Raw genomic sequence first — 27,697 nt, 5'->3', positions numbered from 1 at the left:
ATTTGAGTGTCATCAGACATCATGTGCTAGAAGATATTCTTCTTTTGTGTCCTTAGTGAGCATGCATCTCTATTCTCATTTCAGGTAAGTTTCCTCATTCATCTACAAGCACTATCTAATAGGGTGGAGTGGTCCTGTCCCAGTCCTGACACTTATTAAAGAGATTTTACCTCAAATCTTAACCCTACATCTTTCCATGTATTTTTTTTTCCCCTTATGGGAAGTCTATCTGGTATACATGGACTACCTAGAAATCATGATGGACCATGCATGCCTCCCCGTGGAAAATGTGCACTTTATTTCAAAGGTGGCATCTGTGCTTTAAAAATTTTTATATCTCCACAGAAAGCATTATTTTGTCTCACTTACAATATTTTATGTATATGCCAAACATATATATATATAATATAATATGAATCAATTTTATTTATAAATCAATTATATTTGTATAAGTATATATGAGATACCTAACTAAGTAGAAAATCTCACAAAACTCCCTCAATAATGTTTCTCACCTTATTTAAGCCTTTCACTAATCCACAATTAAAATTTTATCACCTCCTATATAAGAAAATATTATTGATGTTTGGACACATTCCACGGTTGGTTTCTCTAAGTCACTGTGAAATGCATTGCACGATACTTACTAAAATTACATGATACATATTAAAATATCAGAAATAAATCATTGTTATAAAAATAAAAATAAAATCCTAGAGATCAGTTTTAAAAACTGAGATCAATTTTATAAGCCTAGTTATCGATTTTAGAGAGTGCAAGAGCACGTGTGAGCGGAGGGAAGGGAGAGACAGGGGCAGAGAATCTCAAGCAGAGTCCTTGCAAAGCAAAGAGCCCAACACGGGGCTCTGTCCCATGATCCATGAGATCACAACCTGAGCTGAAACCAAGAGTCGGTGCTCAACCGACTGAGCCACCCACACACTGCTAATTAGTTTTAAAATTTTAATAATAGTATTTTTTTTTAGATTTTTACAGATGAAAGACATTAATTAAAGGCACTTAGGGACATGAAAAAGTACAAAGAACACATTATCAATATCTAAAATTCCATTTCATAGATATAACCATTGCTAATTTCCTCTTCCAGGTAGATTTATACCTGTACCCACAAATATTCCCAACAACTAGAATCTTACTGAAACTACTTATTTACATACTTAGTGCAACCATTTTTTTTCTATTTAACTATTGTGAGCTTTTTCTTCATTTATTTAAATTCTTCCAGGTCACAGTTTTAAAGAACAAATGCTATGGATTTTTTAATTCATAAAGTAATAAGTTATCATTTAAAAATATGTGAGGAATAAGAAAGGACCAAAGCTAGAGCTAATTTAAACTAACAGAGATAAAATTAAAAAGCAAACACTTTAACTCTGTAGATGAATCTCCTATTCCCAAATTGTAACTACCTTTCTAAGTGCAGGCAATCTTCATAATCCAAATAACGTTGGGTGGTGCATTGAAAGACATTCAGAACTGCATCAGAATTTTGAAAATGGAACAATTTGCACAACCATATGCCTTCAGATTATTTTTTCTAAAAAACAACATAATGGAAACTTAGCTAAAATGTCTAAGTCTTCCACCTTGAGGGAGAATTATATTAGGGTTCTCCAGAGAAACAGAACCGATAATGCAAATATATGAAGACATACAAAAATTGGCTCACATGGTTATGGAGGCTGAGGAGTCCCATAATGTGTGATGTGTGTTCTGGAAATCCAGGAAAGTTGGTAGCATACTTCAGTTGCAACTGAAGTTCTGGGAAGCAGGGGAACTAGTGTTGGAGTCCAAAGACCAGGCCAGGGGCTCCGTTGTCAAGAGAAGATGGATGCCCCAGCTCAGGCAAAGAGAGAGAGAAAACTTAACCTTACTTTGTCTTTTTATTTCATTCAAGCTCTCAATGGGTTGGATAATGCCATCCACATTGGTGAGAGTGGTTCTCTTAACTCAGTCCACCAAATCAACTGCTAATCTCTTCCAGAAACACCTTCAGAGACACACTCAGAAATAACATTTCATGGGCTATTTGGGTATCCTTTAGCCCAGTCAAGTTGACATATAGAATTAACCATCCCCAGGATTAAGCTTAATACTTGAAAAAGCTTAGATGATACCTGTACCTACCCACTCACTTCATTCAGGGCAGATACCTTCTGTTCCCCTCTAGGGTCAACTACAGTGCTTTGGGGAGCTCTGCTGTGAAAATTTAAAAAGTAACCTTAATCAATATTGAGGAAGCCCTTTTCTGTATATAATATTCCTTAATCTAAGCCAACTTTTTGACTATGAGAAAATAACAATTAAGGAAAATTAATTTTCAGGAAAAGGAGTGTAATCTATCAAGGAAATTGGTTCTCACTGAAGCAGAAATAAGTCTGGAAATAAGCTAGTACTTTGAAAATACTGTAAGTATATATTTATATTATGTATTTATATATTTATATTATATAGTATAAATATATGCTTAAATATATAATATATATTATATACCTAGTTATATAAATATATATAATGCATATAATATATAAGAAATATTTAATTAGTATCTTAAGTGAGAACACAAAGTATTTGTAAGACAGGAGTATTCAGCTACAAAGACGGGACAATTGCATTTTTAAATTAACCAATGTCTTTGACATTTATGGAGAAAACTGCTAATAGGGTTTGTCTACAAGGCATATGTTAATTTAGATTTCAAGGAATGAGGTAGGGAAGCGCATCTGAAATGAAAACAGAAATAGAACTGGGAAATAGCACAAAAAACGACCAGTGAAAGAACAGTCAAGGAAAAGAGGCTGAAAATGAAAAGTTATTGGCCTGCCTGAAAACCCATTAAAAAAAAAAAAAAAGGCCACTTTGGTGGGTGAGAGCAATATTGGTAGAGAAAATCAAAGAGGAAGCCTGGGGTTAGACTCTAGGAACTTGCAGGTCCCGTAAGAATTTGAATCTTCTTACGACTAATGGTACATCACTGAAGGAAAAAGGAAAGGATCTGATTTGTGGAAGACAGACATGAGGAAGGGCAACAGTGGAGTCTATTTAGGAAGCTAGTTTTTAGCCAGTTTAAAAGGAGATAGTAATTGAGACTAGAAGGGGCAGTGGAGATCAAGGTGAATTCCAGCTATATGTAGAAACAGAATTGGTAGGAATTTTCGGTGACTTGGTTGTAGAGAAGGTATCAACAAAACAGAATAGGAAATTCAGGAAGATAATCTGTTATTTAGAGAAATTTGGTAAATTATAAAGATGATAATTCAGATCCAAGATACAGAAATTAACCTCAGTGGATTGGAACAATTGACTCATGATTTGGAAAAATAAATTATACACCCATCTGACATTACTTATATATCTCAGATGTATGAAATATTAAAGGTTTAAATTTTATAGCTACAGGAGAATATAAAAGATAATTTTTATAAAATTAGGTAAATAAAACCTTTCTAATTGTGACATAAACCCAGAAGCCACATGGGAAAACCTGGGCAGAACTGTATATGTACAGACTAAAAACATCTGTACAGCAATAAACACCCCGAAGTTGAAAGAATGGAAATACCTCAACATATATGGCACCCAAAGGATCTCTTTTTATAACATATGAGCTGAATGCAATCAAGTACATGAAAATAAAAATGATAGGAAAAAGCATAATCAATTGTATGCCTGTGATATGTGTGCTAAATATGTCATTTACATTATTTAATTTGTTCTTTACAAAACATCTATCTATGACATAGGAACTATTTGAATCTTCACTCTACAGGTGAGGAAACTGAAGCTCAGTATGGTTAAGTGATCTCCTCAGGATTACACAACCATGGTATTCTGGATTTCATGCTTATACAGCAGTTGTGAAATTAAATTTAATGCTCTGCTTTATATTCTGCCCTGGCATATTATACTATACTGTTAAATCCCATCTTATCCTTTCCTATCTCATCTTATTCTATACCATATTCAACTCTACTGTGCTGTACTAAAGACCCTATAGTATACTATTCCATATCAAACTACCCAGCTTCAACATGGCTGAAAGCAAAAATACTTCTTTTTATAACATATACATATGATATCTCTCCTACCCATTGGGAAAAAGTGTATTTCCTATTTCTAATATATCCTCTGTGTCTATGTCACACACACACACACACACACAGAAACATTGCCTAATATTTGCTAGCAGCACTATAGAGATTATTTAATGAGTAATAGCTTTTTATTAAATTGTGCTGAGCACTATTTATTATGATTGTATATTTTGAACATGAATTCACTGTTATATATCATAACAATAAATGATATGCACAGATAGTCTGAAGGCAGGCAGTCCAAGAAAATAATTATTCTATCTTAAGATGTTTTATTGACTTGATGAACTAAAAAAAATTAATATACTCCTCAATAATAAATGCATTGCTCTCCTGAAGTGACAACATTCCTCACTATAAAATTATTAATTTACTGGCTTCATAATGATTTTGAAATCATCATTTATACACTACAGTGCTGCATAAGCATTTAAACATTACTAATTATTTTATGATCAGATTAAAGAGCACAGTTTTTATTACTTGAATGAATGTACTTCTACAATTTATTACCGAACTCTTAAAATATTTATCCTACACTCAACAGAAATACTTTCTTACATGTAAATATTCTCTAGAGGAAATAGACAAACTAATTATAGTTCAGCTTCAACAAAAATAGAAATGAAAATGGAACTTAATGGTTTTGTCCTTGTATTTCCTTTACATAAAAGGGAGAAGCTAGCTGGGTGACTTGGCTGTCATGTGCTGTGAGACTGATCACCTTACCAGGTAATTTATTAGGTCCTTATCAGCAGAATCTATTGCTGCTCCAGCCAAAACATTTGATTTGGCAGAAGCAATAGATGCAAAGCCTTGCATTTATGAGTTTACTAGAGATGTACTTTTTTAATTTAAAAGAAATATGCTTTGATTGATAGCTCAAGGTTGGTCTATAAAAAGATTTGGGAGATAACTGTTCATAAGCATTTCTTAGGCTTATATATTTGGATTTAAATAACCATCCCTAAAGATTCTGTTTATAACTGTTGCCAAGTATTTAAAATTTATAATAAAAACACAGTATTCTTTTGAAGTAGAATCCCTCCTGTTTTATGGCATCAATTTCTGGCATGAGGCCAACAAATTGCTGTTTGAATATAAATAGATTTCTTCCAATAGCTAAAATTGTCAAAAGTATTTTCATTTTTGGTGGTCTAGCAAATATTATTATATAACAATACTCATAATGTGCCTGATGCTGTAAGATAGTGTAATATTATTCTAACCTATGGAATGAGAGATGAGTTAAACAAGTCTGTAAAATACCATTTGATGTCCTCCAGTGGCCACATGAATTACAACAACATAAGAGATATAATTCTTTTGGCAGAGCATCCTATTTAGTTTCTTTATGGCATGTTATTTTTCCTGGGCCTGATGCAGTTCTGAGGACAGAACTGAGAACAAGGAAAAGCTAAAGTCTTCACGATACGTATCTGATTGGTTGCTTGAAGAACTCAAACACTGTACATGTGTTGTTACAATTCAGGGCATGTCACAGAGTTGAGTGTACCGCCAATGATCAGAGGATATTAAGGTTGTCTTTTTATCACAAATGAGAATAATCCATGTAGCTATATTGAAAGCTAAAATATCAATGTGTGATTTAATTTGGGAAATCTTTCTCTTTGTAGATGAGGGACTATATAATTTAATGTGTGCTAACATAAGCCAGAACAAAGTTTCTGGAGGGCTAATAATAAATATTTTTTTCTTTTTTCTAACTCACATGTTATTATAAGCAAAGGACCTAATTTTCTCTACTCTGATTCTACATCAAAAAAGTTTTTTTTAAGTTATATATTTGGATTGCCTTCTATAATCAGTTTGTCTGGCTTTCTTCTTTCCCTCTCATTTCTAGTCCCTCTAGAGAAAAAATAAAGAACACTAAATACAGCCCTCAAGCCTTCATTTAGCTTATAGGTAGGTACTTATTGACTATACACTGTCAAGCATTGTTTTAGTAGTCGTACTTTTTTTTTAAGATTTTATTTACTTATTTGACAGATAGAGATCACAAGTAGGCAGAGAGGCAGGCAGAGAGAGAGAGAGAGAGAGGAGGAAGCAGGCTCCCTGCTGAGCAGAACGCCCAATGCGGGACTCAATCCCAGGACCCTGGAATCATGAATGGAGTCGAAGGCAGAGGCTTTAACCCACTGAGCCACCTAGGTACCCCAGTAGTTGTACTTTTAATTAGAGCCCTGCATGTTTAGATCTTAGTATAAACTGGAACAATTCTTCCCAATTATTGAAGAAGTCATTTTTTTTCTTCTTATGAAAGGAAGTGTGTTAGGAACAACTTGAGCCAAAGAAGAAATATATATATATATATGTAAGGACCTATTTAGAAACTGTCCCTGCTCCCCTTCCTCTAGGGGATTTACTTGGAGACTAGTCCCAGAAACCAGCTTCAGGTAACAAAGCCCAGATACAAAGGTGGGTCAGGTGGAGACATTGATCAGTGGCGGGGGGATGCATACTGTCTCCCTGGTTACCAAGGAGTATGGGCCCCGCTCTTTGGGAGCCTTTTTGGCGCTAGTCTCAATCAAGGTGTAATAGGCTGGTTCAAATGTCTACTAGGGTAAATTGTAACTCAATTGGTCACCTAGCATCACTGTGGAGTTTCCTCTGTGTGTTACAATCTCATTGGCCACCTGTGCGTGGCCAGGCCTGACCGCATGGCCTTTGCCCTTAAAAGCTAGTCTGTGAAACAGAGAAGTGTTGCCCTCTTGTAAGAGGTGCGTCCCGAACGTTCGGTTAGATTCTTGATGCTTGGCGCGAAATAAAGCTTTGCTTGATCTTCGCTTTGTATCAGTTTCGCTCCTTTAATCATGGACCCATTATTAGGGCATAACTATATATATATATATAATCAAAAGAATGATCACTGTCTTAAATTTTGAATTCAGGAAAAAATACTCATAAGAATACAATACAGGGACGCCTGGGTGGCTCAGTTGGTTGAGCAGCTGCCTTCAGCTCAGGTCATGAACCTGGCATCCTGGGATCGAGTCCCACATCGGGCTCCTTGCTCCATAGGGAACCTGCTTCTCCCTCTGCCTCTGCCTGCCACTCTGTCTGCCTGTGCTCACTCTCGCTCTCTCTCTCTCTCTGACAAATAAATAAATAAAATCTTAAAAAAAAAAAAAAAGAATACAATACAAAGGATGTAACATCTTAACAGTAAGAAAAGGAGTTATGGAATGATTTGATTGAATTTTGTTAAAGAATTTCAGACTAGTATTTCTCATATATATGTCATATTTATCTCCTTTGAATACAAAGTAGAATCCAACCTTAGCAAAAAATTCAGTGTCTGTATGTCTGTCACTACTGCCTTAGAGAAGGTTTATTTTTCTAAAACATGGCTTCCTACTACTTACAAAATAAAATCCAAATCTTTGCAAAATATCTAAGGTCAATTAATATCTATTTTACATCTATACACTTTCCCGGGCCATATACATAATTTTGATAAGCCCTATCTGTTATTTCCTGGTGATGGTCCAGATTTTGCTGCACTATTTCTTAACCAATATTCTCTCATTTAAGAGGAATGTTCCTTCTCTAACCTCACCCACCAAAATCTAGTAAATTCTTCAGCATTTGGATCAAACATGACCTGTACAATTCCTTTTCATTTCTTCCTATTAGAAATAATATTTTCTTTTCAAAATTCAATTGTACTGGTTAAAATATATATATTTTCTTAATTATACTAGTAACACCAGGTTTTGACTTACATAAAGAAGGCAAGACTAGATAGGATGGCAACGCTGACCATACCACCTAGTTAGGAACAGTCCATTTGGAGAATTCTCAAGTTAGTAAGGACCCTGGTTGCAGCTTCTCAGTATACAGTGCAATTATAAAAAAAAATAAATAAATAAAAAAGCAAAAAAAAATAAAAAAGCTTTAGACTATTGCTGTTTGTTTTTGTTTGTTTGTTTAGCTCAATGGCAATACATACATATTATTTGCCTCCGAATTCTTTAGTCACCTACCAGAATCCTTGAACATATGGATATTTTATACATGTGCATATATGGTTTTTTAGTTCAGGCATCACAAATGATTCCCATGACTCTTTCACGTTATGGAATCCTCAGAAAGTAGAAAGGTGAGCACTGTAGATACTCGGGTAACTCATGGAGAATGAAAAAAAAGACAACAACAAACCACAAACAGAATTTCCTTTGGTCCAATCACTGATAGAGCTGCAGGCTTTTAATGAAAAAAAAAAAAAAAGAAAGAAAGAAAAAAAAATCAGCCAGCAAACTCCTTAAATAATTGTAAGTTGAGTTCTGAGCACTGTAGAAAAAGCACACTTTTATTTGGCTGAAAATCACTGAAACAAAAGAAAGGGAAAACCAACCAAACAAACCTCAACTTCATAATCCTATAGATATCAATATTTTATTTTGATCAGCTAATTAAAAATCTAATCAACATTTGGTCTATTATATTTCTTATGTTAAATTAAAGCATTTCACCCTCTTAAATTGCAAATGTTGATTCTTACTCCCTTTGCTTTGCTTGAAAAGATTCTGAATAAAGAGTACAGTGGAATAAATATATATTATTTGCATGTTATTAAAGCTTATGTTTGAAGTACATGACTTCAGTCCAAAAAATTCCCTCTTGTGCCATTTGCAGAATTAGTGTAAGGCAGTAAGTAAAACAGCAAGGACAGTTAGTTCTATGTTTACAAAACGAGCACCTCATTTGGCAAAGAATATGTGCCTAAAGATGAAACTCTGGGCAGGAAATGAAGACATAATGAGGTAACTGGAGAATTTCATGGTCTCAAGCATTTAAATAAATTAATTACCTTAATGATCATGTAAATGGGTGATCATAAATGAATTCCTGATAATATTAAAACCCCCATAATGTACCTCAGAAAGACTATGCACGCAAGCCTGGGTAGCTCAGTTAGTTAAGCAGCTGCCTTCCGCTCAGGTCATGATTACTGGGTTCCAGAGATCAGCCTAGCCTTGGGCTCATTGTTGGGTGGGGAGCCTGCTTCTCCTTCTCCCTCTTTGCCTCTGCCTCTCTCCTCCCACCTCCATTCATGTGCTGTCTCTCTGTCTTAAAAAAAATTGCATCATTATACTTGATAACTTTTATTGTATAGCCTTTAGAATCGGCCTCCAAACAAATTAGATTTTAATTGCTCTAAAGATTGGATTTTACTTCAAAATCATGCAAATTTCATGGAATAGAGGTTGATTGCCTCTATTCCTCAATCTGCAGAAAGAACTAAAAATCTGTTATTTAATTAATGAACCTTATCCTTATGATATTCAGTTATCCTGCTCATCTAATTCTTGTTTTTAGTTCTGCTAAATATATTTTGTAACTGGCAATTTCAGTTTAATGACTAACATTACACTGTTACATCTGTGTATATGTGTGGTATATATATATATATATATATATATATATATATACATACAGCATTATATAAATATATATATATCATGTATATATATAGCTTATTTAATATAACTCAGTAAGAATTAGAAATTTACTCTTCATTTTCTTCATTTTCTCTTTTCTTTCTCCTTTGTTAGTAAAGCAATTTGAATAAAAATGCTAGTCAATCAACTTGAATAATAATTGAGATATGATCTATATCCCATACCAACAGACTCTTTTTAGAGGAAATAACTCCAGATGACCCTACAAGTGATGATTCAAACTTTCAGACACTGATTGCACCATGAATAAATGAGTAACATATTCATTACCCAAAGATAGTTTATTAATGAATGTAGTTTTGAATATTTTAACAAAAACCCTTATTTATGCTTCTATAACTAGCTGATATGAATGTGTTTATTTTTTAGGCTTAATGTAATGAGATCTGTTTCACATTTCCAATGGTACTAATCAGACCTAAAGAGAGAAAGTAGTCATTTAGACACTGTGGGAGAAATCTTCTATGTATATATAACCATAAAATTGTTATTAAGTCAAGATATTAAGAATGTCTGATTCTCTTGGGGTGCCGGGGGGCTCAGCTGGTTAAGCGTCTGACTCTTGATCTCAGCTCAGGTCTTAATCTCAGGTTCATGAGTTCGAATCCCACATTGGGCTACACACTGGGTGTGAAGCCCACTTTAAAAAAAAAAAAAAAATCCGATGCTCTCAAAGAAGGTAGATAAAAGAATTGAGTTCCAAAGGAAAAGAGGATGGACAAGAGATTTTTAAGAATACCTGAAACTTCACAGTAACTACAATTCATATGAAAGGGCATTTTTCAACTCATTTATTTTTTTTCCTATTTTGTGTTGGGCTTATCGTGAAAAAGAGTCTGAGCCAGGTTTCATTCAAATATAAAAAAGTAGAGTTTTAAAGACTAGCAACAATAAAGGAAAACACAAAAAAAGATAGATAAGCTATTTATACTGTGCCTTAAAAGATCCTTATAAAATTCAAACTTTTAGGGGCACCTAGGTGGCTCAGTCATTAGATATCTGCCTTTGGCTTGGGTCATGATCTCAGGGTCCTGGGATCCAGCCCTGCATCTCGCTCCCTGCTCTGCGGGAAGCCTGCTTCTCTCTCTCCCTCCCACTCCCCCTGTTTGTGTTCCCTCTCTCTGTGTCTCTCCCTGTCAAATAAAATCTTAAAAAAAAAAAAATCAAACTTTTAGATGGAATGTAATCTTAAACTTAATATCTGCACTGCTTCATTGCAAGTTTATTCCTCTGCCTACTGCAGTCTACACTGCCTCTACTACTACATTGAACCTGCTCCTTCCGGGGTTACCAACTGCTCCTTGTTGATAAATTTAAGAGCATTCTTCAGTATGTACATACCTGACTTTCATTTAGCTTCCCATATCCCTCAGCAGTAAACATCCCTTTGATTTTCAAAATATCCTGTTTTCTTGCTGGTATTTCCTTGTCCTTTCATATCAGTACACTGCATTTGTGAAGGACAGCATTTTTTTTCTGCTCTAGAAACTAAGCACATGATTTTTTCACAAAGTGCATGGAAGGGTAATACTAATACAGCACTATATGTATGCTGCCTGGCTTGTTAGATAATTTAGGAGCTATACATGAAGCAAGCAGAAGTTCATGCTTACTGCGAAATTACATTGTGTGTGTACCCATATCTGCAGAGAAACTGGCTGAAAAGTTCAAGTATGATAGTCAGGTTTAACTCAGAGACAGCAGAAGAAAGAACTAACCACTTAAAAGTATGTTAGGTCATTCACAGTTGGGGATGTCTGTGCTTGGGGCCAGGCAGGGGAAATTCTAAGTTTCCTATTTCGACCAAATAGCTTGAGAAACAAGCATACAGTGTGAGGTGGGTAGCCGCATCAATGAAGTTATGCTCAGTAGATCCCAGCGTAGTTGGCTGTGTTCAATGTTTCAATGTTTACAATGTAATATGATAATGGCACAAATCCTCAATTAGAGGAAAGACACTTTGAAGACGTATTCTCACTGTTTTATTTAAAAGGCTCCCATCTGACTTGGAATGGGATGCTCATACATTGGGTCTGGCTGGGTCTCCAAGTTCCAGCCAAACCCAATGTATAAGAGAGTTAACAGGCCTTTACATTTTCAAGGTATAGGTAACCTTTACACTTGGGAAAGAGAGGAGATTTTCTACAGGGAAAGAATGATTTTAACATTTGAGCCCTTTCTTAGGGTTTGAGGGGCTAAAAAGCAAACTGATTGGATGCACTGGGGGTAGGTGAGCCCTAGGATTGTAAAGAGCTAACTTTGACCTCTGAATCTGCTGCTCATCCAGATGATCATGCATATTAATACGGGGGTGGGGTAAAACTGAGGAATCTCAGAGGCTAATGACTGTGTGAATAACTGCTTTAAATGTAATCAAGTGAAAGAATTTATCAGAGTGCATAAAACAAGACCCAAATATATATGTTGTTTATGAGAAATCCACCCAAATATAAATATAGGTTGAGAGAAGGAGAAACATACACCATGCTAATCTAATCAGAAGAAAACAAAAATAACTTTAATTTCAGATAAAGCCAAACTTCAGAACAAGGGAAACCATTAGGGCTAAAGACAGTTATGTTCTTGTGGTTCATCTGGGTTACACATCAACAGTCATAAATCATGTCATAAATGTATTCATTTGGTTACTGTGTTAGTCAGGGATTGCTCACATACTACTTATGATTCAGTTATTAGGAATAACTGATAAAAAACTCAAGATTTTTAAATGACGATTGTGGCCAGATCTCTTAAAATCAATAGGGAACAAGAGAAACCTGGCTCCCTTTTGAACATGCAGCATTTAAGAAAATCTAAGGAAGAATTTTTTTTTTTTAAGATTTAATTTATTTATTGGAGAGGAGAGTGAGTGAGTGAGAGAGGAACAGGAGAACAAGAGATGGGGAGATGCAAAGGGAGAGGGAAAAGCAGACTCCCTGCTGAGCAGGGCTGATCTCAGGATCCCTGGGTCATGATCTGAGCAAAAGGTAGCCCCTTGACAAACTGACCCACTCAGACACCCCTAAGGAAGACATTTTCTAACAGCAAAGAAGGTTAAATTGTTGTTAGAAGTTGTGAAATCTTCTCTTTTGCAGGTGTTTATAAATACAATTATTTTAGATGTAATCTCATCAGAAGACAGAATGATGAATGAGGTTACTTCTTAGATTTGCCTCTTCTGATAAATTTAATATTACAGTAGCAAGTTGCCATCCTGAAGAAAATAACTGAACATTGGAAAATGAAGAATAATAGGAAGGGATGACATAGATGGAATGGAGGCTTACTCTGTACTTGAAACTATTAACATGATGAAAGGCTTGCATTTTGGTACCAGACAGATATTTGTGTCCATTTCATTAAGGTCAGAAACCCACCCATTCATTTAATGATGCGTTACACACCAAATATTAAGTGGCTATAATTAATACACTTTGATAGTTGTTAGGTGCTAACAATTTTTTTAAAATGCTTTTTCATAGGAGAAAATTGGGAATTAAAAAAAAAAAAACAGAAACTCTAGAACCAATATTCCCAGTTCTAATTTATTCAAAGAACTTTGTCTTGGTCAGTTAAAGCATAAGACAAAGGAAAGACAAATCTATATTGTGGATGCTTTATTTACAAATTGATACTTTCTCAGTTTCAACTGATTCTGTATCATAGCTAAATAACACTTTTTTTTTTTTTAATCACGGAGTCATGTATCTTTGCTTTTTAAAATTTTTTAAAGATTTTATTCATTTATTTGCTAGAGAGAGAGCACAAGCAAAGGGATCAGCAGGGAGAGGCAGAGGGAGAAGCAGGCTCTCTGCAGAGCAAGGAGCCAAATGCAGGACTCACTCACAAGACCCTGGGATCACGACCCTAGCCGAAGGCACCCACTTACCCAACTGAGCCACACAGGCATCCTTCTGTTTTTTTAGATTATTTTCTCCCCTGCTTAATATTTTTTTTCTCTTAGTCTCTCTCACTTTTTATAAAATGTAAGCCCTTTCCTCAAGACTGTTGTCAAGACCAAGCCTCCTACTCCTACCAGTTAAATAGGATTTCCACTGAAATCTTAGAAATTGAAGCAACTAGGTATGAACCACTTATCTCCCTGGTCATAACTCTCACCCATACATACTTATGATCTAAAACAGTTTCTATCCTATAGTTTCATGGGCTGAAACCTCTTTCCATTTAGTCAATAAGGAATTAAAATGTGTTTGCTCTGTGACAAGCCTTATGAGGAGCAGTGTTTGAAGCCATGCTATCATGATATACTCATTTTTTTTTTGTATTTTATTTATTAACATATAATGTATTGTTTGTTTCAAGGGTACAAGTCTGTGAATCATCAGTCTTACACAATTCACAGCATTCACCATAGCACATACCCTCCCCAATGTCCATCACTGCCTTCTTCCCATAGTCGTCTTCAGCATTATTTTTCTCAGTTTTAGTTAATTTATTCATATCAGCCTGAGTAAGACTATTTTCTTTGATCTAAAATTTTTTAAAAAAGTGAATTTTAATTGTTATCCCTAAACTATAAGAATCTTCGTTTCCCTTATCAATTTTCATAAAGTCAAAATCATTGTCTACTCTATTCTTACTACTTTTCAAAGTAGTTCCCATTACAACGCACACATAACACAGAAAGGCACTGCTTTTGAGGAATACCAATAATTATCTTATTGCCAAAATAGACAAGCATGCTATTTAAGTTTTCCTACTGAACGTCTAAACTACTTTTGTAACTGTAACAGGCATTGCCTTGTGAAATGTCTCTACCCCCATAAGACAGATATATTATTATACTCTCATAATTCTCTGTTCTAGCTAGCTCTTCCTTTCACTCTAAGATTACTGGGTTCTATTCCCCCTGTGTGTGCTTCACTGTATTTTTTTGAGATTACTGAGGTCTTCAAAATCATAACCTCTCTTCTGAGCTTCACATTTTAGACACTTCCTTATGGCAGTGGAGGAGAAATGATTAATAATATGAAAAAGTTTACCTACAGAATATTTTTATTCTCCCTTTAAAACCCCTAATTCATTTCTATACTTAAGACCCTTATTATCTGTATCTTGAGATATTGCAGTAATTTCATACTTGTTCACCTTGCTTTTAATATTGTCCCCTTTCAATTTATTCTTTACCTGGCTTTATCTAACTAGATAATTCCATTTGAAAGCAATTTGGCCCATTCTAAATTTTTATGAAATATTTCAATGATTCAGCTTTGCTTTTCAAAAAACATATATATATGATCTTTATGACAGAATTCAAGGACTTTCAAAGTCTAGTCTCTATGTACTTCTTTATACTCATATCCTGAAATAGCTTTAAATATATTATGCCAGATCATGGTTTTTCATGTAAGTACTCTTTTGGCTGTATTGTTTTTTCTACTTTATCTGGTGACTTTTGCTTATATTTTAAGACTCAATTCAAGCATTGTATCCTATAAGAAATTTCTCTAAATTTCTTGTTTTAGTGGTGGAGCCTTCCTTTGAGTTCTCCTTGGCAAGGATTTATATCTATATCTTCTAATTTATGCCATTTAGAAATAATCTGTCTAGGTTTGTTCCTTCACTAGTGGAAGATAATTTCTTTAAAGTCTAAACTTTCCTTGCCTTTCATAGTACAGGGCACAGTGCAGGGTAATATTAAATTACAAACTGTGACAGTGGCTTCCAGGAAGATGGAATAGATGTATCTTCCTTATTCATCTTACTATGTACAAGTAAAAGATAAGAACACCATATATGAAACAACCATAAAAAGACTCTGAAAGGTGGAGAGAAGGCTGATGGGATAATGATACAAGGAATGCCACAGTGGTGAGCATCTTTTTGGGGGGGCTTACTTTACCTTATATATCTCAGACTTGGGGTGGAATAAACTGGCAACCCCAAAACACCAATCAAAATTACCCTAAACAGATAAAAAATAAAAAGCACCCTAAAAAACCTGTTCTGTTCTCTAAATCTGTCCTGTCTAGTCAAAGGACCAGGAAAGGAGATTAACAAGACAGAAACCTTTTAGACAATAACTGCTCTATTCCAGCCAGACACAACAGAAAAACTGCCCTCCCCCTAATTTTGCCAGCAAAAACCAAGTAGAGATCCTAGTTATCCACCCTTGCCATGAGGTGATCCAATTCCCCACTCTACACACAGAGATATCAGAGAGGAAGCCCAGGGAGGGGACTTTTACCCTACTGAGCAGTAATATCCCCTTCCGAGCCTCAAGTAGTACAAGTAGACACCATAAGAGACTGGGCTTTCATTCCCACCAATTCCTATCAATAATCCCAGGAACATCTTTTGTAGTTATAAAGAAATAAAATACAAATATAATATGAAATCACTATATACCTATTAGAACAGCTAAAAAATTTTGTTACTGCGACAGTATCAATTGCTGGAAAATAATTTGGCAATGTATTAAGAAAACAAACACAGCTAAATAAATATTTACTCTATGACCCAGAGGTTGTACTTCTGGACATTATCCCAGAGAAATAAACACTTTTATCTACACATAAACTTGTATATGAATGTTCATAGAGCAAATAACCAAAACCTGGAAAACTAAAATATCCCTTCATAGGTGAATGGTTGAACAAACGATAATATCTCCATATCATGAAATACTACTCAGTAATAAAAGGGAATAAACGACTGATAAACACCATTTGGATAGGTCTCCAGCGCATTATGCTGAGAAAAACAAAAACAACAAAACCGAAACTATTGTGTACTTTGTTTCAAGATGCATAGCATTTTTTGAAATGACAAAATTCTAGAAATGGAAAACAGCTTAGCGATTGCCATGGGTTAAGGACTGGGGCGGGAGGGCAGTGCAGGAACTAGAAAGTGTAGCATGAAGGAGATCTGTACCGTGTCCACACGGCTCTGTATCCTGACTTGAACTGGTGGTTACACACATTTACTCCAGTCAAATGGCACAGAACCACACACTTTGTTCCAACGCCAACTTCCTGGTTCAGATTTTGTACTATAATTCTGTAAGACGCAATCTTAGAGGAAAGCGCGAAGGGTACGTGGGTCCCCTTGGTATGACCTTCCTAACATCCTGTGACTCTGTGACGTGCAAGCACCTGGACAGTGGGCCTGCCGGGCTGTACGGCGGCGCCTCACATTCAGCTTTTCAGAGACAACTATCTGGAATAAACACCTTGCCAGCCACTGGGCTGCCCCACCTCAGAAGTTTCTTTTGTTCAGGGATCTCTGGTTCGACGGCTTGTTTTTCCCTCCCCTTCCCCTTCCGGAGCATTAATTCCCGCGCTTCGATTTTCCCGCCCCTGTTTGAAGGTCACCAATAAACTGAAAGCCCGGGAAACGGACACCGCAGGCGCCCATCCCCCACCCCCACAGAAGCAGAACCGAGACGCGTGCTCCTCGGCCCTACCTGCGACCTCGCGGAGTGCCGAGAATCCTTCGGAACCTGTGAGTAATAAACCTTGTTTTTTCTGAAAGTGTCCTGACTGTTGTCGCTGAGCAGGGTCTTGCAGTCATAATAAGAAACACAATAGCATGGGGCGTCTGGGTGGGTCAGTCGGTGAAGGGTTTGCCTTTGGCTGAGGTCGTGATCTCAGCATCCTGGGATTGAGCCCCTCCTCAAGGTCCCTGCTCAGCTGAGAGCCGGCTTCTCCCATCTCTCTGGCTGCCCACTCTGCTTGCTCGTGCTCTTTGTTAAATAAACAAAATCTTAAAAAAAAAAAATAAAAAAGAAAGAAAGAAAGAAAAAAGAAACACAAGAGCGGTCTGGCCACAAGCCTGACTCCCAGAGGAGAACGGCTTGTGTGGGCTTTACCTCAGCCCCTGTGAGTGCCCTCAGGCATTCCTTGAGGATTATTGATTATTCAGGGGCAGGGAGTGGCACAAAATACTATGACTATTTCAGTATAAAAATCTAAAACATACAAATTAAAAACAATATTTTCAGACAGAAAAACAAATCTTGTTTGATAAATACTGTTTGATCTCACATGTATGTGGGATCTGAAGAAAACTCAGAAACAGAAGATTGGTGGGTGGTGGTTGGGGTGGAGTGGGGGGAGGGGAAGGAATGGAAAAAAAGAAGTGAAGGTGGTCCAAGGGTACAAACTTAACCATTTATGAGTAAGTTTCCGGGCTCTAATATACAGAGTGCTGGCCATAGTTAACACTGAATTGTATACTTGAAAGTTGTTGAGTTAACCTAAAAAGTTCTCATCGTATGGTGATATTGGTAACATAAGTATTAAATATATATGTACGATATATAAGATATATGTCAAAACAAGTTGTACACTTTAAGTTGATAATGTTTATGCTGATGATACTTCAGTGGCATTGCTGAAAAAAATCTTGGTGAATCCTGTGAAGGTAGGTTGTGGGTGAATGAAGTCATTAATGAAATGAGTAATGTAAACAGAAATGCCTCAAAGCCGTTTTCATGTAGATCTTCCTTGTTTGAAAGATATGCAGATCCTTAAGCTGAATTTGGTGGAAATGCGTTTGTGCATATATGGGGAGACTCACCAATAAGATGGGAAGATCAAAGGCAAAGCTATATATTGAGACGTCCCACAGAAGCTGCATTACAGAGAGGGAACATCTTGGAGGTGTGTGTATAAGGTCACAATACTGAGCTGTCTACTTATTGCCCGCGGCTGTTGAAAGTAGTCCTTCATTAAGGAGTAGGCCATCTGGGCAGATGCCTGCACCAGTCTACCAGAATGCTAAGTCATCACTGGAATATGTTTAAAATGCTAAGCCAGTTAATAAAGTTTCTTATAGGCACATATTAACATAACTGGCAGAAAGTAAGCTCTTTCTGCTCTAATTGAAGTAGCAATTTAAAACTTGGTAATATATCTCTAAGAATTTTAGGGATCAGTATCTTCATGTTGCATGTTATAATTAAAGGGCCACATTATAGACTCAGAAATAAGCTTGATTGTAGTATGATCTTGGCATAATAAGATTTCAGCCAACTGAAATTCTAGAATTTAAAATGCATGGCATAATATTACTTGTGGTGAATGGGTGACTTATTTTATAAAATCTAAATTTTATACAAATTAATATTCCTCTAAAAATATTGCCAAGTTTAGAAAGCTAAATTCGAAAACAAGAAGGAACAACCCAAGTATAAAATATTTTGTGAAATTGGAAATCTGAAAAATGTGTTTAAACATCTTTAATCCCAATATAAACCAGAGTCCAAATATTTATGCCTCTGAATCTTTTCATTTTTGCAAACAAAAAGAAGTTGAATACTAATTGAATATACTACATTTTTACTTGTTTTTCTTACAGGGCATCAAATAGCAAAGAATGTAATACATAAATAACAACACTCTAAAATTTTTCAAGGGGTACTCTTTTTTTTTTTTTTAAAGATTTTATTTATTTATTTGACAGAGATCACAAGTAGGCAGAGAGGCAGGCAGAGAGAGAGAGAGGGAAGCAGGCTCCTGCTGAGCAGAAAGCCCGTTGCAGGACTCGATCTCAGGACCCTGAGATCATGACCTGAGCTGAAGGCAGCAGCTTAATCCCCTGAGCTACCCAGGCGCCCCTCAAGGGGTACTCTTAATGATTAATAAATGTTAAAGAAATTCATTTTTATTCTTTCATACTTTTACCAAATTCTCATTGTTTATACATATGTATACTAATATATACACACAGGGATTTCAATTTTTTGTTTTCATACAAATATAATCATACTTTATAAACTAATCTACAACTTTATTAACAATGCATCGACAAAAACTTAATATATAATGGATCTGCCTACAGTTAATTGATAGAAATTTAATTCTATCTTCTCTCATACTTACTTTTGTCATGAGTATATTCACAAATTTTGTATTGAGTGTGAGAATATGGGTATACACACACCACATGCCCATACATGTGTAATAATCCCATTGCTAGGTCTTGGGAAGCTATAGTACTTTCTAGACAGAAAATCCTTTTTTCTCTTTTTCTGCTAAAGGCATCCTCACCAATTATTTTGACGCAAGTATTTCCTATCAGAATATCAGGCAGAACATGTTTTTTTACATCACGTGTGTTAGTTAAACAAGTGATGGGGTAAAGAGGTACAAGATCTTAAATACTTTAACCTATTTGACTCTTTGAAGCACCCTTGTATTTTGTCGTTATGTTGTCATAAAGCCGCTTTTCTGAGCTATATCTATTTTTAAGTGTAATTAAAGTGCAAGATAATAGTGGACTCCCCAAAGTTTCAAAATTAGTGAAAAATAATGTAATATTGGTGCTTAATATTCTTGAAATTGAATAAACACACAGAAGAGAAAATACTGACTGCAGTTAGTTGAATAAACCCAACAAACCCCAGGATTAAGTGTGGGATTAGATTTCGGGGATGGGGGCAGATAACACGTGCACATATCCTATCTATTGGTAAAAGGAAAGAGGAGAATTAGGACTTTAAAATCCCAGGTTTCCTGGAGGTTTTTAAATTTGTTTTTTTTTTTGTTTTTTTTTTTGTTTTTTAGAAATGAAGGAAGGTATAGATCAACTTGCAGAGAAAATAACTAGCATTTTGTTTCTCTACAAATTAGAGACGTAAATACATAAATGTGAGAAACAGAGAGAAGATAACACTAGTAACAAAACGGAAATGTGGAGTTGGATGTGGCCGAGGGTATAGGATATAGGGTAGAAGATACAGGATAGGAAGGACATATTACTTTATAACTTGAATCTCAAGCTTCCTAGGAGAAAGTATGATTCCTCAATTATAACAAATCAGTCTACCCACCCCAATATACCAAAACAAAACAAAAGACTGTCTTTATCTGCTAACGTGTAAGTCTTGTGAAGTCAGTCTGTGTGTGTGTATGTGTGTGTGTGTACTTAGGAACCACAGTGCTTAGAACATGTTATTGTCTAATGGTATCCAAATAAATTTCTTTAATGAAAAAAGTGTTTTTTTTTTTTTTCTTTTAGTTTATTTAATTTACTTAATTTACTTACTTTAATTTAGTTGTTCACTTCTCTCAAAGCTGACCCCCGGTAGATTTGATTGTATCTTTCTGTTCTTTAAAGTATCTTGGGGCGCCTGGGTGGCTCAGTGGGTTAAGCCGCTGCCTTCGGCTCAGGTCATGATCTCAGGGTGCTGGGATCGAGTCCCGCATCGGGCTCTCTGCTCAGTGGGGAGCCTGCTTCCCTCTGTCTCTCTCTGCCTGCCTCTCCATCTACTTGCAATTTCTCTCTGTCAAATAAATAAATAAATAAAATCTTTAAAAAAAAAATAAAGTATCTTAAGTACATCTTTCATAAGTCTTTGTGTTGCTGCACAGAATCAGTACTATATTTCCTAGGTTCCCTCAGCACTGTATCTGACCATGTACTAAATTATCACTAGTAAGATGTAAGGGCAACCCAAGAAATTCTCTCTCAAGAATTTGAAATCACTGGCCCAGAGCCAGTAGCCTCTATAATTCATTTATGTGACATAGAAACTCTGTCTTGAGACATTTTTAAATTTCATTTTTGAGATTTTCAAATGAATCTTACAAACCTAATCCTAAGAAATGTACCATCCCTTCTCTAGATTCTGTATCTTAGTCTACAAGATAAATGCTGCCCAAGTATAAACAACAGACATATGAAGCTGAAGTTCCAAAAAGTTAAAATATTATGTCATGTTTATTTTTTGTAATACACCAGCATGTTTAAATATCAGCATGTTTACCATTTATATTAATGGGTAAATATTTTGTTCCCATTCCTACTCAATGCATGTGAATAAGAGTGCAAGCATATTGTTTAGAAACTGCCAAGGGATAGTTTCACCATGTGCTTATATGTTTTTGTTTGACATGTACATTTTTATTTTAAAGTAAGGAGGTATTTGGCAGCAAATTATCCCCATGATATCACTTTAAAGTAAGTGCATTTTGAGCAAGAGGGATGTGAAACATTCCAGGATGTATTTCTTCTGCTCAGAGTAGATGTACAGTACATAAATATTCACACAAAGGCACTGTAGGGCAATGAAAACCCTGAATCAGTCCCTAAGAATCCATCCCTCTCCCCTTCCCCTACTTAGTACTTCTATATCAAGAAAACAGAAATGAAATCTACATTAGAGACAAATCAGCAACAATCGCAAGAGTTTAGATTTCATGGACTATCAAGACTGACAAAGATAAAAACAGATCCTTGATGCAGATCAAAGGCCAGACCTTCTATTACCAATTAACTGAAAGCTATCTATAATCTTTGTTGGTCCTTGTTACATCCTGTATTTGGTGTACTGTGAATCTCGTATACCAGAAGATGAGAGTTGGGGACATGAGAAAAATGATGTACATTTTGTGTATTGCCCATATTTAAGACTCCTGTGTTCCACTTACACAACTGTTGATTTATAGGAAAATACTGCTGTGACATGGACCTGAAAGGTCTAGATTAAACAGCATGGAATTTTCCTTACCTAGATTTATAAACGTCTAGTCAGCAATTGGGATTTTGTTTTCACTTGCAAGGCAATATCTTTTACTTTGCAAATTCTTTATGACTGACAGCCACATTAAAAACAAACAAAGAAACTGCTTGGTCTTCGAAGATTCCCAAATGTTGGCACTGGCGAAATTAGGGTAGGTAAAGATGTGGTGCCCACTGATGTAGTTTAGAGATAGCCACAATCAAATATCACAAAATTACTAATATATTTTTATGTCATAATTATTGTAACCCATAGTTGTTAATGTGCAGAAAAAAAAATCATAATATGTTATGGACCAAGTAATGTAGAATATTTTGGCAGCATTTAGTTTGTACCAAAGTACCTTAAGGCAGGTTGTTCTGAATCAATTACCAAAACAATTTCCATGGAATTCAGCCTCTCTGTATGTGATGAACTTTTTATAAAGTATGTTACTTTATAATTATTTCATTATTGAATCATAACTTAAGACTGGTGATAAAAATGGGGTAAAATTTTAATCATGTTTTTCTGGGTCACAAATGTCGATATTGGAATTATCTCCATCTATTAGTAAGAAAGATAAGTAGTAGATAATAAACACAATGTTAACTTTTTACTATAGTGAGAATGAACTTCCTACTTCTATTAGAGATTCTGAAAAGACTAGTCATATGTTTAAATAGATAGCAGATGTTAACAAGAGTTGTTGTGGTGATGGTCATTTTGCAATATTTACAAATATCAGATCATTATGTGATATACCTGAAACTAATATAATGTTGTAAATGAAATATACTTCAATAAAATAAAAGAGAAAAAGACACTTTAATTAGGTTTTCTAAGATTTCTGCATATTTAAAATTTTTATCTTAATGTTACTGTAGATAAATGGAATTCCTAAGAAATTAGTTCATGTAGACACTAGGGTCTGATTAAATATCAAGGCAGTTTCAATAGCTTGTAATAGGTGTATTCTGTGTGTATGTCCACTGTCTATGTGTTTTTCTCATAATACTGCCTAGTTGTTTTTTGAAAAGTGTACTGTTGGATCACTTGGAAGCCTTGGAGAAAATAGTGAGATGAGTACAAATCTACTGGCTTTAATAGAAGTATAAAATTACATACCTTATTTTAGCTTTTGTTTGTCTTTTGAAGGTTATAGTTAGCCATTGTTTATTTTGTTAAATTCTATTATGTAACATAAATAAATGAATATAATTTTAAAAGCTGACCATATAATTAATGTTAGACACACAAATCTAACAGAAGAGGGTAAACAGGATACTCTGAGCTAAATTTCTATTAATATATCAGGTGGTATGTGCTTTGGGCTCTGTTTTTATGCACATCTTCTTAAAATGGACATCTGAATAAATTAGTTTTACTCTAAGCTTCCACCACAACAATCAAAATTACAATTGTAGGTATTCTGTGGGAATTATGAAAAAGTATGGCAGCAGCATATGCAGTCTATCCCCAAATTACTACCCAACCCCCCGAAAGCGTTGATAGGTTGAACTTTTATGACTGGGACATATAAATAATGCTATTCATGGTGGTTTGGTTTCAGGCCAGTCTTCAAATCCAGTTAACCCAAAATGCAATTTAAAAATTGATTCTAATCTCCATATGTAATTACATTTTTATGGGAAAATAAATCAATATGTCTTTCTCACTGAAGCACTAATGTCGTATTGGTTACTATTTTACTTCTTTAGACTTTTAACTTTTGAAAAGGCTTTATAAACACTTTACTGGCATAGTAGATTATTTTCGCAACAAATATTGCTTAGCCCCCAACACTGCCCCATCCATGGGAAGATTATACTTCCTATCTCTTGACTTTGAGCTTGGCCATGTGACTTGCTTTGGTCAGTGGATGCATTTCACACAGAGCCTTTAAATGTGCTTGGGCTATTGCCCTTGCTGTCCTGGGTGTTTGCCATTATCGTAGGAAGACCATACCTTGAGAAGTCCCTGCCCCAGAAAAAAAAAAAAAAACAAACTGGAGCAGTCTCCACAGGCAACCCTTAGATGTTGGAATGAAAAATGCATTAGTCATTTCCCACTGACATTTTGTGGCAGTTTGTATGTGTTAACTGTTGTTTCAGTAATTCTTCATAACAACCACCTACAAGTCTGTGGAGGGTGTCTCAAAAGAAGATTCAAAGGTTAAGAAAAAAATGCTACAAGATTTGTATCAAAGTTAAGCTAAGATCATAAAATCTTGCTTATGAAGGAGGTGACACTCTAAATTTTATCACTTAAATCAGTTTTTTTGTTTTTTGTTTTTTGTTTTGTTTTTGTTTTTAAATACAATACAGAGGTCTTGTGTGGCTCAATTGGTTGAGAATCCCAACTCTTGGTTTCGGCTCATGTCGTCATCCCAAGGTCATGATCTCAGGATGGTGAGGTAGAGCCCTGTGTCAGGCTCCATGCTCTGTGGGGAGTCTGCTTGAGATTCTTTCCCTCTCCCTTGGCCCCTTCCCCCTCTAAAATTAATAAATCTTTAAAAACAATAAAAAACCCAAAACAGTAATATCTTTAAAAAGTGAGGCAAGAATGCATTTTTGGAAAATACCTTTTAATCACACTCCATTGTTATAACTGGTTCTACTTCAAATAACCCAGGAAAGAATAATGGTAAAAAATTAATGATGGACTTTTAAAAACATGGACCAATGGTAATAAAATCAATAAAGGTTGTAACAATAGCAACATATAATTGGAAAAATAAAAAAAAAGAGGCTCTGAAAACCGTCAAAATATTAAAAATCGTATTTGATAGGAGGTAAGAGAATTTTTGATAATATGAAGTCTGGACAGGTGTCAGGCATAAGAGGAATGAGGGAAATACTCTAAAATTACAGGGGGGTATATGTTACTAGTATTTGGAACAGTAAAACTTAGTCTTATGCAGGGAGATCCTGAGAAAGATCTTTAGCCCAATGAGTAAGCTTAAGAATGTTTCACCGTGGGTTGGTGGCTCAGTTGTTAAACATCTGCCTTCAGCTCGAGGTCCTGATTCCAGGGTCTTGGGATGGAGTCCCGAGTCAGGCTCCCTGTTCTGTGGGAGCCTGCTTCTCCCTCTCCCACTGCCCCTGCTTCTGTTCTCTCTCTCACTGTCTGTCTCTCTCTGTCAAATAAATAAAATCTAAAACAACAACAACAACAACAAAAAACAAAAAAACAAAAACCTTCCACTGTCCCCAGAGGTAAATATCCTTAGTCACAAATAAGATTTTTTAATAAGGATAAGAACAGAGAGAAGGTATATTGGGGTATTCTTGATAGCATGTAAGGAATGTCGAGAGTAACAAGGTGCTAGGTTGTTGGCCTGCTTATTTCTGTCCTGATATTTCTGTTAAAATGGTACTTCTCCAAACCACACACTGATAACGGAGACAGAATTGCACATGGTTTTCATGAGCAAGTTACCCATTTCTTTAATTGCTAATAATCACCAACATTCAGTATGTTTAAAGGTGCACTGATAGAGTAAGCATGCTTATTTTAAGGTTTATGTGGATATTTATTCAGATGTTAAACAACTGAAAGCCAAAGAGCATAAAACAGAACATCCCTAAGGAAATTGTGGGAAAAGGTGATTGCCTATAGTTAGGCAAATAGCCCCAGGTAACTTGCCTAAATCTTTGTTTTTGCCTAGAGATGATATTACATGGATTCTTATTTATCAGTCAGTATTTTCTCAGGAGGAGCCATACTAAAAAACAAATTTCATCTTTTGTTGCTTTTTTACCATTAACTAAAATCTGGTTCAAATTCAAGCATTCTTTCAAATAAAAATTCACACCTCAGGCATTATTTAGCTTTTCCTTAAATTTTTATTTCTAGGTAGGGTTTAGGGAAATAAGAAAAAATCTTAACTTGCATAGATGAATGCACAAAAAGTTGTAGAGTGTGGTTTTACAAGTCCACAATTTAGATTTTACATACAAGTGAGATCATCGAGTATTTGTCTTTTCTGACTTAATTCACTTATCATTAACACCCTCAAGTTTCATCCACGTTTTTGCAAATGGCAAGGTTTCATTCTATTTTTTATTTATTTATTTATTTATTTTTTTTTTTTTTTAAGATTTTATTTATTTACTTGAGAGAGAGACAGTGAGAGAGAGCATGAACGAGGAGAAGGTCAGAGGGAGAAGCAGACTCCCCATGGAGCTGGGAGTCCGATGCGGGACTCGATCCCGGGACTCCAGGATCATGACCTGAGCCGAAGGCAGTCGTCCAACCAACTGAGCCACCCAGGCGTCCCAACATTCTATTTTTTATTAATGAATAATATTCCATTTGTGTGTGTGTGTGTGTGTGTATCACATTGTCTTTCCCTATTCAACTGTCAGAGGACACTTAAGATTGCTTCTGTATCTCAGCTATTATAAATATTGCCACAATGAACATTAGGTTGCAGATATCTTTTTGAGTTAGTTTTTTCGTTTTCTTCAGGTACATATCCAGAAATGGAATTGCTGAATCACATGGTAGCTCTATTTTTATTTTTTTTGAGGAATCTCCATACTGTTCCAATATATATTGTATAATGGCTGTGCCAGTTTACATTCCTACCAACAGTGCATAAAGGGTTCCCTTTTCTCCATATTCTCTTCAGAATTTGTTATCTCTTGACTTTTTGGTAATAGCCATTCTAACAGGTATGAGATAATATCCCATTTTGGTTTTGATTTGCATTTTTCTGATGATTCATGATGTTAAACATCTTTTCATGTACCTGTTAGCCATCCATGTCTTTGAATAAATGTTCACTCAAATCCTCTGTTTATTTTTTAATTAAATTTAAACAAATTTTTAAATTTGCTATTGTGTTGTATGTGTTCTTACATATTTTGGCTACCAACCCGTTATTAGACATGATATTTGTAGATATTTTCTCCGGTTCTATAGGTTGTCTTTTCATTTTGCAGATGATTTTAAAAAATTAAAAATTTTTTTTTTCCTGTGCAGAATTTTTAGTTCAATGTAGTTCCATTTGTTAATTTTTGCTTTTGTTAGGTGTCAAGAAGAATGTCAAGAAGCTTTTGCCCGTGCTTTCTTTTAGTATTTCTATGGTTTCAGGTCTTATATTCAAGTCCTTAATCCATTTTGACTAAGTATTTTTTGTGTGGTATAAGATAGTGGTCAAGTTTCATTCTTAAGCATGTGACTGTCTGGTTTAACCAAAACCATTTATAAGAAACTTACTATAGCTTTGTAATATAGTTTTAAATCAGGTAGTATGACACTCTCTGGGTGGTGAGAGTGAGCGTGTTTGTCTTGTTCCTTTTCTTAGAGGAAATGCTTTTAGCTTTTCACAGTTGAGAAAGATGTTAGCTGTAGGCTGTACTATAGTTTTTCATTTTCGGTGCAAACGTGCAAAGTGGATACTATTTCTTCCTGTTCTACAGGTAAGGAAACAGATGCTCATTATGAATAAAAACTTTGAAAAGTTTATTATTTATTTTTTGTAATTCTGTAAAACATGCTGCTCAAATAGCAGCATAAGCCAAGGTTATCTGCCTCAAAGGTTATTTCTTCTCTTTCTTTTTAATGGTCATGTTACCATTTCTATTAGCTATTACTGATTCTAGGTGCCTTTTTTTTTTTTT

The 27,697-nt window shown here is 35.3% G+C and overlaps 1 long non-coding RNA gene across 1 annotated transcript; it reads left to right on the top strand.

Moving 5' to 3' along the window:
• Positions 1 to 27,429, top strand: LOC116592348. Its single transcript, XR_004286457.1, has 3 exons — positions 1 to 84; positions 4,790 to 4,847; positions 27,382 to 27,429. It is a non-coding gene; the product is annotated as an uncharacterized LOC116592348 (long non-coding RNA).
• The last annotated feature ends 268 nt before the right edge of the window (positions 27,430 to 27,697 follow it).

Source organism: Mustela erminea, chromosome 6 (genome assembly GCF_009829155.1).
Source record: "Mustela erminea isolate mMusErm1 chromosome 6, mMusErm1.Pri, whole genome shotgun sequence".
Taxonomy (NCBI): Eukaryota; Metazoa; Chordata; class Mammalia; order Carnivora; family Mustelidae; genus Mustela; species Mustela erminea.
This window is presented reverse-complemented; position numbering and strand designations above follow the sequence as displayed.